This window comes from Somniosus microcephalus, chromosome 24 (assembly GCF_052327205.1).
Source record: "Somniosus microcephalus isolate GS21.2 chromosome 24, FLI_Smic_1.0, whole genome shotgun sequence".
NCBI lineage: Eukaryota > Metazoa > Chordata > Chondrichthyes > Squaliformes > Somniosidae > Somniosus > Somniosus microcephalus.
In genome coordinates, this window is record NC_141010.1 from 66,765,357 (window position 1) to 66,777,667 (window position 12,311).

Below are 12,311 nucleotides of genomic sequence, written 5' to 3' on the forward strand. Positions count from 1 at the left end.
ACCTGGTTTCAGTGCAATGTGGAGGGGTGAGGCCCACGGACTGTTTGACCGGCGAATGATGCTGAGGCGCTCCATCGTGTCGAACTCGGCTTTAGCGATGGCGAGTTTCCCCGGGTCGAGGCGCGAGCGTGGGCGTAGACAGGCGGACCAGTGGTCGGGATGTGCTGTTCTATCCCGTGTTTGGTGGCGGCAGATGAGAAAGTGGGCTTCGTGAGGTCCGAGAACCCGGCGAGGAGGCGGGAAAACTCATCGGAGGCCGAGAGTGCGCTGAACAACTTCGTCGTGCCAGAACCACTGAACGAACACGGGAGTGAACTTAAAGTCTCAGCATTGACAAGACGTCGGTTCTTGACGTCCACCAAAAGGCCATTTAAAAAAAACATTTTTTAAAATTCATTGATGGGATGTGGGCGTCGCTGGCTAGGCCTGCATTTAGTGTCCATCCCTAATTGCCCTTGAGAAGATGGTGGTGAGCCACCTGCTTGAACCGCTGCAGTCCATATGGTGTAGGTACACCCACAATGCTGTTAGGAAGGGAGTTCCAGGATTTTGGCCCAGCGACAGTGAAGGAACGGCGATACAGGTCCAAGTCAGGATGGTGTGTGGCTTGGAGGGGAACTAGTAGGTGGTGATGTTCCCATGCGTCTGCTGCCCTTGTCCTTTTATGTGGTAGAGGTCGCGGGTTTGGAAGGTACTGTTGAAGGAGCTTTGGCGAGTTGCTGCAGTGCATCTTGTAGATGGTACACACTGCAGCCACAGTGCGCCGGTGGTGGAGGGAGTGAATGTTGAAGGTGGTGGATGGAGTGCCAATCAAGCGGGCTGCTTTATCCTGAACTAGCAAGGGAGCCCGGCGTTGCCAGGGCAATTTTGGGCCGCGCGGTCTCCGTGCCCCTGTGTGTCCCCCCTCTCTGTCCCTCTCCTTGTCTCCCTGTGCTGTCCTCTCCCTCCCTCCCCTCCCCCTCCCTCCCGTCGCTGCCTAGCGCCTGAGGCCCGGTGCCGTTGTGATAGTGGCCGTGCGGGGCCTAGCGGTTGAGGCGCGGCCGGGCTGTCGGGCCGAGACGGACCCGAGCTGTGCTCCCCCGCGGATCGCGCGGCTGACGGCCGGCCGCTGCTGCTCCCCCGACCACTGTGTGTGTCGGGCCGAGCGGTTGCGAGGCACGGCCCAAGTGATCCCAACTTACCTGCCGCTCCGGCGAGGCGGGAGCGGGATCGGGAGCCGGAATGTGGGGGTTTGTTTTGGTGCTGCTGTCCCTGTGGGGATGGAAAAAATGGCAGCGAAGTTTAGGGAGACTGGACGATTAGGACCCGCCCGTGACGCACTGATTGGTCAACCATCAGGTGAGTGAACTGTAGGATTGGTCAAGCAGCACGTCAGTCAACGCTAATGACAGGTAGGATTTTTGAGCCTTTTTTCTATATTGTCATAACAATTTTTTTGTGACCAAAAAGTAAATATGCCTACAAGAGTCCCCTAATGATAAGCTTTCTTTTGATATAACATATGTGTAGGTACGCTCTATAACTTTTGATTGTATAGCCGGACAGACAGACAGATCGACCCTTTTATATAGATAGATAGATAGAAAGATAGATAGATGGTGTTGAGCTTCTTGAGTGTTGTTGGAGCTGCACTCATCCAGGCAAGTGGAGAGTATTCCATCACACTCCTGACTTGTGCCTTGTAGATGGTGGAAAGGCTTTGGGGAGTCAGGAGGTGAGACACTCGCCGCAGAATTCCCAGCCTCTGGCCTGCTCTTGTAGCCACAGTATTTATATGGCTGGTCCAGTTCAGTTTCTGATCAATGGTAACCCCCAGGATGTTGATAGTGGGGGATTCAGCGATGGTAATGCCATTGAATGCCAAGGGGAGATGGTTAGAGTCTCGCTTGTTGGAGATGGTCATTGCCTGGCACTTGTGTGGTGCGAATGTTACTTGCCACTTGTCAGCCCAAGTCTGAATGTTGTCCAGGTCTTGCTGCATATGGACACGGACTGCGTCAGTATCTGACGAGTCTCGAATGGTGCTGAACAGTGTGCAATCATCAGCGAACATCCCCACTTCTGACCTTATGATGGAGGGAAGGTCATTGATGAAACAGCTGAAGATGGTTGGGCCTAGGACACTGCCCTGAGGAACTCCTGCAGTGATGTCATAGATACATAGATACATAGAAGATAGGAGCAGGAGTAGGCCATTCGGCCCTTCGTGCCTGCTCCGCCATTTAATGAGATCATGGCTGATCCTTTAATTCAGTATCCCGTCCCCGCCTTCTCTCCGTAACCCTTAACCCCTTTTGCCCGTAGAAATATATCTAATTCCCTCTTAAATATATTTAATGAGCTGGCGTACACTGCCCTCTGTGGCAATGAGTTCCACAGGTTCACCACTCTCTGAGTGAAGAAATTCCCCCTCATCTCTGTCCTAAATGGTTTAGCCCTTATCCTTAAATTATGTCCTCTAGTTCTGTTCTCACCCGCCAAGGGAAACATTCCTTCTGCATCCAGTCTGTCTAGACCTGTCAGAATTTTATACACTTCTATGAGGTCCCCTCTCAATCTTCTAAACTCCAGTGTGTACATCCCTAAACTACATAGTCTCTCCTCATAGGTCATTCCCGCCATTCCTGGTATCAGCCTGGTGAATCGCCGCTGCACCCCCTCCATGGCAAGAACATCCTTCCTCAGATGAGGCGACCAAAACTGTACACAGTACTCGAGGTGTGGTCTCACCAGTGCCCTGTACAGCTGCAGCAAGGTATCCCTGTTCCTGTATTCTAACCCTTTTGCTATGAAGGCCAGCATACCGTTTGCCTTCTTGACCGCCTGTTGCACCTGCATGCTCGCCTTCAGTGACTGGTGTACAAGAACACCCAGGTCTCTCTGTACTTCCCCCTCTCCCAATCTATTGCCATTTAAATAATAATTTGCCCTCCCGTTCCTGCACCCAAGGTGGATAACTTCGCACTTGTCCACATTATAGTGCATCTGCCATTTATCCGCCCAATCGCCCAGTCTGTCCAAATCGCTCTGGAGCTTCCTGGTCTCTTCCTCTGAGCCCACCCCACCTCCTAGTTTAGTGTCGTCTGCAAATTTGGAAATGCTGCATCCGACTCCCTGATCCAGGTCATTAATGTAAATTGTGAACAGCTGGGGGCCCAGGACAGATCCCTGTGGTACCCCACTTGTTACTGCCTGCCATTCAGAAAATGAGCCGTTTATTCCAACTCTCTGTTTTCTATCTGACAGCCAGTTCCCTATCCACGCCAAAACTTTCCCCTTTATCCCATGAGCCTCAATTTTCCATGCTAATCTTTTATGTGGGACCTTATCGAAGGCCTTTTGGAAGTCCAGGTACACCACATCTACTGGCTCTCCCCCATCTATTCTACCAGTTACTCCCTCAAAAAATTCCAATAGATTAGTCAAGCACGATTTACCCTTTGTAAATCCATGTTGACTCTGTCCTATCCTGTCCCCATTTGCTAAGTGCTCCGCTATTTCATCCTTAATGATGGACTCCAGCATTTTGCCCACAACTGATGTAAGGCTTACAGGTCTGTAATTACCTGCTTTTTCCCTACCCCCCTTTTTGAATAGTGGGGTAACGTTAGCTACCCTCCAATCCATCGGCACTGTTCCCGAGTCTAATGAATTCTGAAAAATCATCCTTAGTGCATCCGCTATCTCTAGGGCCACCTCCTTCAGTACCCTAGGATGCATGTTATCAGGCCCTGGGGATTTGTCCACCTTCAATCCCTTTAGCTTCCTTAACACCATATCCTTAGAGATATTGATTTGCGTCAGTTCCTCCTTTGCCAATGTCCCTATTTTTCCCGATATCCCAGGGAGGTTTTTTGTGTCTTCCTTCGTAAAGACTGACCCAAAGTATGCATTTAGTTGATCTGCCATTTCCTTATTTCCCATTATATATTCCCCCGTATCTGACTGCAATGGACCAACTTTGGTTTTCACCAGTCTTTTCCTTTTGATATATTTATAAAAGCTTTTGGAGTTAGTTTTTATATTTTCCGCCAGCTTGTTTTCGTAAGCTATTTTGCCCCTCTTGATCATGCCCTTTGCCCTCCTTTGCTCTATCTTAAACTGTTCCCAATCTTCCGCTCTGGCGCTTTTTTTGGCTATTTTATACGCCCTATCTTTGGATTTTATGCTGTCTCTAATTTCCCCTGTTATCCACGGTTGAGTCACCTTTTTAGATTTCCTTTTATGCCAGATTGGTATAAACAATTTTTGCAATTTTGTCATTCTATCTTTAAATGTTTGCCATTGTTTATCTACCTCCAGTCCTCTCAGGAACGTTGTCCAATCAGACCTACTCAGTTCCCGTCTCATGGCATCATAATTCCCCTTGTTTAAATTCAGGACCTTAGTCTCTGAGTCAATTTCTTCGCTCTCCATTTCGAGTGAGAAATCGATCATGTTATGATCGCTCTGACCCAAGGGTCCCCGTACAACAAGATTACTGATTAGTCCCTTCTCATTGCACAGTACCCAGTCCAATATAGCCTGTTCCCGAGTTGGTTCCTCGACATATTGATCCAGATAACCATCCCTTAAACACTCAAGGAATTCCTCCTCCTCATTATTTTTACTGATTAGGCTAGTCCAATCTATATGTAAGTTAAAGTCACCTATGATGACAGCTGTGCTCTTATTGCACGCTTCTCTAATTTCCCTCGTGATGCCCTCCCTAACCTCTATTTTACTATTTGGAGGCCTATATACCACTCCTATTAATGTTTTTCGCCCCTCGCTATTTCTTAGCTCCACCCATATAGATTCTGTATTAACTGAGTTAATATCCTTCCTTTCAATTGCATTTATCCCCTCTTTTACTAGCAATGCTACCCCTCCTCCCTTTCTTTTTTGTCGATCCTTCCTAAATACTGAATACCCCTGTATGTTAAGCTCCCAGCCCTGCTCACCCTGCAACCATGTTTCCGTAATCCCAATTAGATCATAATTATTAACCTCTATTTCCACAGCTAATTCATCTACCTTGTTCCTGATGCTTCTCGCATTAAGGTATAAAACCCTCAGGCTTTTTTTATGCTCACATTTTTTATGAATTAGTTTGGCCCTTTGTTTTTTGTTCCTCACCCTTTTACCATTTATTTCTGTCTGCCTTTCACTTTCCTCTATTTCACTACATAGGTTTCTAGCCCCCTGCCATACTAGTTTAAATGCTCCCGAACTGCTTTATCAAAAATTACCCCGAGAACATCAGTTCCATCTCTGCACAGGTGTAGACCGTCCCTTTTGTATAGGTCACACCTACCACAAAACTGGTTCCAATGCCTCAAAAATTTAAAACCCTCCCTCTTACACCACTGCTCAAGCCACGTATTTAGCCTAACTATCCTGTTCTCTGTACTCTTACTAGCACGTGGCACTGGTAGTAATCCAGAGATTACTACCTTCGAGGTCCTACTTTTTAGCTCATGTGATTGAGATGAATGACCTCCAACAACCACAGCCAACTTCCTTTGTGCTAGGTATGATTCCAACCAATGGAGAGTTTTCCCCTTGATTCCCATTGACTTCAGTTTTGCTAGGGCTCCTTGTTGCCACACTCGATCAAATGCTGCCTTGATGTCAAGGGCAGTCACTCTCACCTCACCTCTTGAGTTCAGCTCTTTTGTCCATGTTTGGACCAAGGCTGTAATGAGGTCAGGAGCTGAGTGGCCCTGGCGGAACCCAAACTGGGCGTCAGTTAGCAGGTTATTGCTGAGTAAGTGCCGCTTGATAGCACTGTCGACGACACCTTCCATCACTTTGCTGATGATTGAGAGTAGAGTGATGGGACGGTAATTGGCCGAGTCGGATTTGTCCTGCTTTTTGTAGACAGGACATACTTGGGCAATTTTCCACATTGCCGGGTAGATGCCAGTGTTGTAGCTGTACTGGAACAGCTTGGCTAGGGGCGCAGCTAGTTCTGGAGCACAAGTCTTCAGTACTATTGCCGGAATGTTGTCAGGGCCCATAGCCTTTGCAGTATCCAGTGTCTTCAGCCATTTCTTGGCATCACGTGGAGTGAATTGAATGGGCTGAAGACTGGCATCTGTGATGCTGGGGACCTCAGGAGGAGGCCAAGATGGATCATCCACTCGGCACTTCTGGCTGAAGATAGTTGCAAATGCTTCAGCCTTGTCTTTTGCACTCACGTGCTGGGCTCCACCATCATTGAGGATGGGGATATTTTTGGAGCCTCCTCCTCCTGTTAACTGTTTAATTGTCCACCACCACTCACGACTGGATGTGGCAGGACTGCAGAGCTTTGATTTGATCCGATGGTTGTGAGATCGCTTAGCTCTGTCAATCGCATTTTGCTTCCGTTGTTTGGCATGCAAGTAGTCCTGTGTTGTAGCCTCACCAGGTTGACACCTCATTTTTCGGTATGCCTGGTGCTGTTCCCGGCATGCTCTCCTGCATGCTTCGTTAAACCAGGGTTGATCTCCCAGCTTGATGGTAATGGTAGAGTGAGGGATATGCCGGGCCATGAGGTTACAGATTGTGGTTGAATACAATTCTGCTGCTGCTGATGGCCCACAGCGCCTCATGGATGCCCAGTTTTGAGTTGCCAGATCTGTTCGAAATCTGTCCCATTTAGCACGGTGGTAGTGCCACACAACACGGTGGAGGGTATCCTCAACATGAAGACGGGACTTCGTCTCCACAAGGACTGTGCTGTGGTCACTTCCACCAATGCTGTCATGGACAGATGCATCTGCAACAGGTAGATTGGTGAGGACGAGATCAAGTAGGTTTTTCCCTCTTGTTGGTTCCCTCACCACCTGTCGCAGACCCAGTCTGGCAGCTATGTCCTTTAGGACTCAGCCAGCTCGGTCAGTTGTGGTGCTACCGAGCCACTCTTGGTGGTGGACATTGACGTCCCCCACCCAGAGGACATTTTGTGCCCTTGCTACTCTCAGTGCTTCTTTCAATTGGTGGTCAACATGAAGGAGTACTGATTCATCAGCTGAGGGAGAGCGGGAGGTGATAATTAGCAGGCGGTTTCCTTGCCCATGTTTGACTTGATGCCATGAGACCTCATGGGGTCCTGAGTCAATGTTGAGGACTCCCAGGGCTACTCCCTCCCGACTGTATACCACGGTGCCACCACCTCTGTTGGGTCTGTCCTGCCGGTGGGACAGGACATACCCAGGGATGGTGATAGTGGTGTCTGGGACATTGGTTGTAAGGTATGATTCGGTAATTATGACTATGTCAGGCTGTTGCTTGACTAGTCTGTGGGACAGCTCTCCCAATTTTGGCACAAGCCCCCAGATGTTGGGAAGGAGGACTTTGCAGGGTCGACAGGGCTGGGTTTGTCGTTGTCGTTTCCAGGTGGTTCGTCCGGTTTTATTCTTATTGTTTTTTGCAGCGGTTGTTTACAACTGAGTGGCTTGCTAGGCCATTTCAGAGGGCATTAAGAGTCAACCACATTGCTGTGGGTCTGGAGTCACATGTAGGCCAGACCAGGTAAGGACGGCAGATTTCCTTCCCTAAAGGATATTAGTGAACCAGATGGGTTTTTGCAACAATCGACAATGGTATCATGGTCGCCATTACTAAGACTAACATTTAATTCCAGAATTAAATTGAAATGAATTTAAATTCCACCAGCTGCCGTGGTGGGATTTGAACCCATATCCTCAGAGCATTTGACTGAGCTTCTGGCTTACTAGTCTAGTGACATAACCACTACGCCACCGCCTCCCCTTGGCGCAGATGAAGTCAGCGCCAAGAAGGGGGGTGGACACTTTCGCTGTAACAAAGTCCCAAGCAAAACGCTGCCCGCCAAAACACAGCGCCACGCTCCGTTTCCCGAAGGTATGGATGGAACTGCCTTTGGAGACAGTAACTCTAGGGGTCAGAGTGTTAATGGAGACAGTAACTCTAGGGGTCAGATTGTTAAAGGGGACAGTAACTCTAGGGGTCAGAGTGTTAATGGAGACAGTAACTCTAGGCGTCAGAGTGTTAAAGGAGACAGTAACTCTAGGGGTCAGAGTGTTAAAGGAGACAGTAACTCTAGGGGTCAGAGTGTTAATGGAGACAGTAACTCTAGGCGTCAGAGTGTTAAAGGAGACAGTAACTCTAGGGGTCAGAGTGTTAATGGAGACAGTAACTCTAGGGGTCAGATTGTTAAAGGAGACAGTATCTCTCGGGGTCAGAGTGTTAATGGAGACAGGAACTCTAGGGGTCAGATTGTTAAAGGAGACAGTAACTCTAGGAGTCAGTGTGTTAAAGGAGACAGTAACTCTAGGGGTCAGAGTGTTAAAGGAAAAAGTAACTCTAGGGTTCAGAGTGTTAATGGAGACAGTAACTCTAGGGGTCAGAGTGTTAAAGGAGACAGTAACTCTAGGGGTCAGAGTGTTAAAGGAGACAGTAACTCTAGGGGTCAGAGTGTTAAAGGAGACAGTAACTCTAGGGGTCAGAGTGTTAAAGGAAAAAGTAACTCTAGGGTTCAGAGTGTTAATGGAGACAGTAACTCTAGGGGTCAGAGTGTTAAAGGAGACAGTAACTCTAGGGGTCAGAGTGTTAAAGGAGACAGTAACTCTAGGGGTCAGAGTGTTAAAGGAGACAGTAACTCTAGGGGTCAGATTGTTAAAGGAGACAGTAACTCTAGGAGTCAGTGTGTTAAAGGAGACAGTAACTCTAGGGGTCAGAGTGTTAAAGGAAAAAGTAACTCTAGGGTTCAGAGTGTTAATGGAGACAGTAACTCTAGGGGTCAGAGTGTTAAAGGAGACAGTAACTCTAGGAGTCAGAGTGTTAAAGGAGACAGTAACTCTCGGGGTCAGAGTGTTAATGGAGACAGTAACTCTAGGGGTCAGAGTGTTAAAGGAGACAGTAACTCTAGGAGTCAGAGTGTTAAAGGAGACAGTAACTCTAGGGGTCAGTGTGTTAAAGGAGACAGTAACTCTAGGGGTCAGAGTGTTAAAGGAAAAAGTAACTCTAGGGTTCAGAGTGTTAATGGAGACAGTAACTCTAGGGGTCAGAGTGTTAAAGGAGACAGTAACTCTAGGGGTCAGAGTGTTAAAGGAGACAGTAACTCTAGGGGTCAGAGTGTTAAAGGAGACAGTAACTCCAGGGGTCAGTGTGTTAAAGGAGACAGTAAGTCTAGCGGTCAGAGTGTTAAAGGAGACAGTAACTCTAGGGGTCAGAGTGTTAAGGAGACAGTAACTCAAGGGGCCAGAGTGTTAAAGGAGACAGTAACTCTAGGGGTCAGAGTGTTAATGGAGACAGTAACTCTAGGGGTCAGAGTGTTAAAGGAGACAGTAACTCTAGGGGTCAGAGTGTTAAAGGAGACAGTAACTCCAGGCGTCAGAGTGTTAATGTAGACAGTAAATCTAGGGGTCAGAGTGTTAAAGGAGACAGTAACTCTAGGAGTCAGTGTGTTAAAGGAGACAGTAACTCTAGGGGTCAGAGTGTTAAAGGAAAAAGTAACTCTAGGGTTCAGAGTGTTAATGGAGACAGTAACTCTAGGGGTCAGAGTGTTAAAGGAGACAGTAACTCTAGGGGTCAGAGTGTTAAAGGAGACAGTAACTCTAGGGGTCAGAGTGTTAAAGGAGACAGTAACTCCAGGGGTCAGTGTGTTAAAGGAGACAGTAACTCTAGCGGTCAGAGTGTTAAAGGAGACAGTAACTCTAGGGGTCAGAGTGTTAAGGAGACAGTAACTCAAGGGGTCAGAGTGTTAAAGGAGACAGTAACTCTAGGGGTCAGAGTGTTAATGGAGACAGTAACTCTAGGGGTCAGAGTGTTAAAGGAGACAGTAACTCTAGGGGTCAGAGTGTTAAAGGAGACAGTAACTCTAGGGGTCAGAGTGTTAAGGAGACAGTAACTCTAGGAGTCAGTGTGTTAAAGGAGACAGTAACTCTAGGGATCAGAGTGTTAAAGGAGACAGTAACTCCAGGGGTCAGAGTGTTAATGGAGACAGTAACTCTAGGGGTCAGAGTGTTAAAGGAGACAGTAACTCTAGGGGTCAGAGTGTTAAAGGGGACAGTAACTCTAGGGGTCAGTGTGTTAAAGGAGACAGTAACTCTAGGGGTCAGAGTGTTAAAGGAGACAGTAACTCTAGGGGTCAGTGTGTTAAAGGAGACAGTAACTCTAGGGGTCAGTGTGTTAAAGGAGACAGTAACTCTAGAGGTCAGAGTGTTAAAGGAGACAGTAACTCTAGGCGTCAGAGTGTTAATGGAGACAGTAACTCTAGGGTTCAGAGTGTTAATGGAGACAGTAACTCTAGGGGTCAGTGTGTTAAAGGAGACAGTAACCTAGGGGTCAGAATGTTAAAGGAGACAGTAACTCGAGGGGTCAGTGTGTTAAATGAGACAGTAACTCTAGGGGTCAGAGTGTTAATGGAGACAGTAACTCCAGGGGTCAGTGTGTTAAAGGAGACAGTAACTCTAGGGGTCAGAGTGTTAAAGGAGACAGTAACTCTAGGGGTCAGTGTGTTAATGGAGACAGTAACTCTAGGGGTCAGAGTGTTAAAGGAGACAGTAACTCGAGGGGTCAGAGTGTTAATGGAGACAGTAACTCCAGGGGTCAGTGTGTTAAAGGAGACAGTAACTCTAGAGGTCAGAGTGCTAATGGAGACAGTAACTCTAGGGCTCAGAGTGTTAAAGGAGACAGTAACTCTAGGGGTCAGAGTGTTAATGGAGACAGTAACTCTAGTGGTCAGAGTGTTAATGGAGACAGTAACTCTAGGGGTCAGTGTGTTAAAGGAGACAGTAACTCTAGGGGTCAGAGTGTTAAAGGAGACAGTAACTCTAGGGGTCAGAGTGTTAAAGGGGACAGTAACTCTAGGGGTCAGTGTGTTAAAGGAGACAGTAACTCTAGGGGTCAGTGTGTTAAAGGAGACAGTAACTCTAGAGGTCAGAGTGTTAAAGGAGACAGTAACTCTAGGGGTCAGTGTGTTAAAGGAGACAGTAACTCTAGGGGTCAGAGTGTTAAAGGAGACAGTAACTCTAGGGGTCAGAGTGTTAAAGGAGACAGTAACTCTCGGGGTCAGAGTGTTAAAGGAGACAGTAACTCTAGGGGTCAGAGTGTTAATGGAGACAGTAACTCTAGGGGTCAGAGTGTTAAAGGAGAGAGTAACTCTAGGGGTCAGAGTGTTAAAGGAGACAGTAACTCTAGGGGTCAGAGTGTTAAGGAGACAGTAACTCTAGGGGTCAGTGTGTTAAAGGAGACAGTAACTCTAGGGATCAGAGTGTTAAAGGAGACAGTAACTCTAGGGGTCAGAGTGTTAATGGAGACAGAAACTCTAGGGGTCAGAGTGTTAAAGGAGAGAGTAACTCTCGGTGTCAGAGTGTTAAAGGGGACAGTAACTCTAGGGGTCAGTGTGTTAAAGGAGACAGTAACTCTAGGGGTCAGAGTGTTAAAGGAGACAGTAAATCTAGCGGTCAGAGTGTTAATGGAGACAGTAACTCTAGGGGTCAGAGTGTTAAAGGAGACAGTAACTCTAGGGGTCAGAGTGTTAAAGGAGACAGTAACTCTAGGGATCAGAGTGTTAATAGAGACAGTAACTCTCGGGGTCAGAGTGTTAATGGAGACAGTAACTCTAGGGGCCAGAATGTTAAAGGAGACAGTAACTCTAGGGGTCAGTGTGTTAAAGGAGACAGTAACTCTCGGGGTCAGAGTGTTAAAGGAGACAGTAACTCTCGGGGTCAGAGTGTTAAAGGAGACAGTAACTCTAGGGGTCAGTGTGTTAAAGGAGACAGTAACTCTAGGGGTCAGAGTGTTATTGGAGACAGTAACTCCAAGGGTCAGAGTGTTAATGGAGACAGTAACTCTAGGGGTCAGAGTGTTAAAGGAGACAGTTACTCTAGGGGTCAGTGTGTTAAAGGAGACAGTATCTCTCGGGGTCAGAGTGTTAATGGAGACAGTAACTCTGGGGGTCAGAGTGTTAAAGGAGACAGTAACTCTAGGGGTCAGTGTGTTAAAGGAGACAGTATCTCTCGGGGTCAGAGTGTTAATGGAGACAGTAACTCTAAGGGTCAGAGTGTTAAAGGAGAGAGTAACTCTAGGGGTCAGAGTGTTAATGGAGACAGTAAATCGAGGGGTCAGAGTGTTAAAGGAGACAGTAACTCTAGGGTCAGAGTGTTAAAGGAGACAGTAACTCTAGGGGTCAGAGTTTTAAAGGAGACAGTATCTCCAGGGGTCAGAGTGTTAAAAGAGACAGTAACTCTAGGGGTCAGAGTGTTAAAGGAGACAGTAACTCTAGGGGTCAGAGTGTTAATGGAGACAGTAACTCTAGGGGTCAGAGTGTTAAAGGAGACAGTAACTCTAGGGGTCAG

At 47.5% G+C, this 12,311-nt stretch overlaps 1 protein-coding gene across 1 annotated transcript in view; it reads left to right on the top strand.

Annotated features, from left to right (window-relative positions):
- Positions 1 to 12,311, top strand: part of LOC147101517 (corticotropin-releasing hormone receptor 1-like) — a 663,409-nt gene that overhangs the window by 175,554 nt on the left and 475,544 nt on the right. The gene's annotated exons all lie outside the window — the stretch shown is intronic.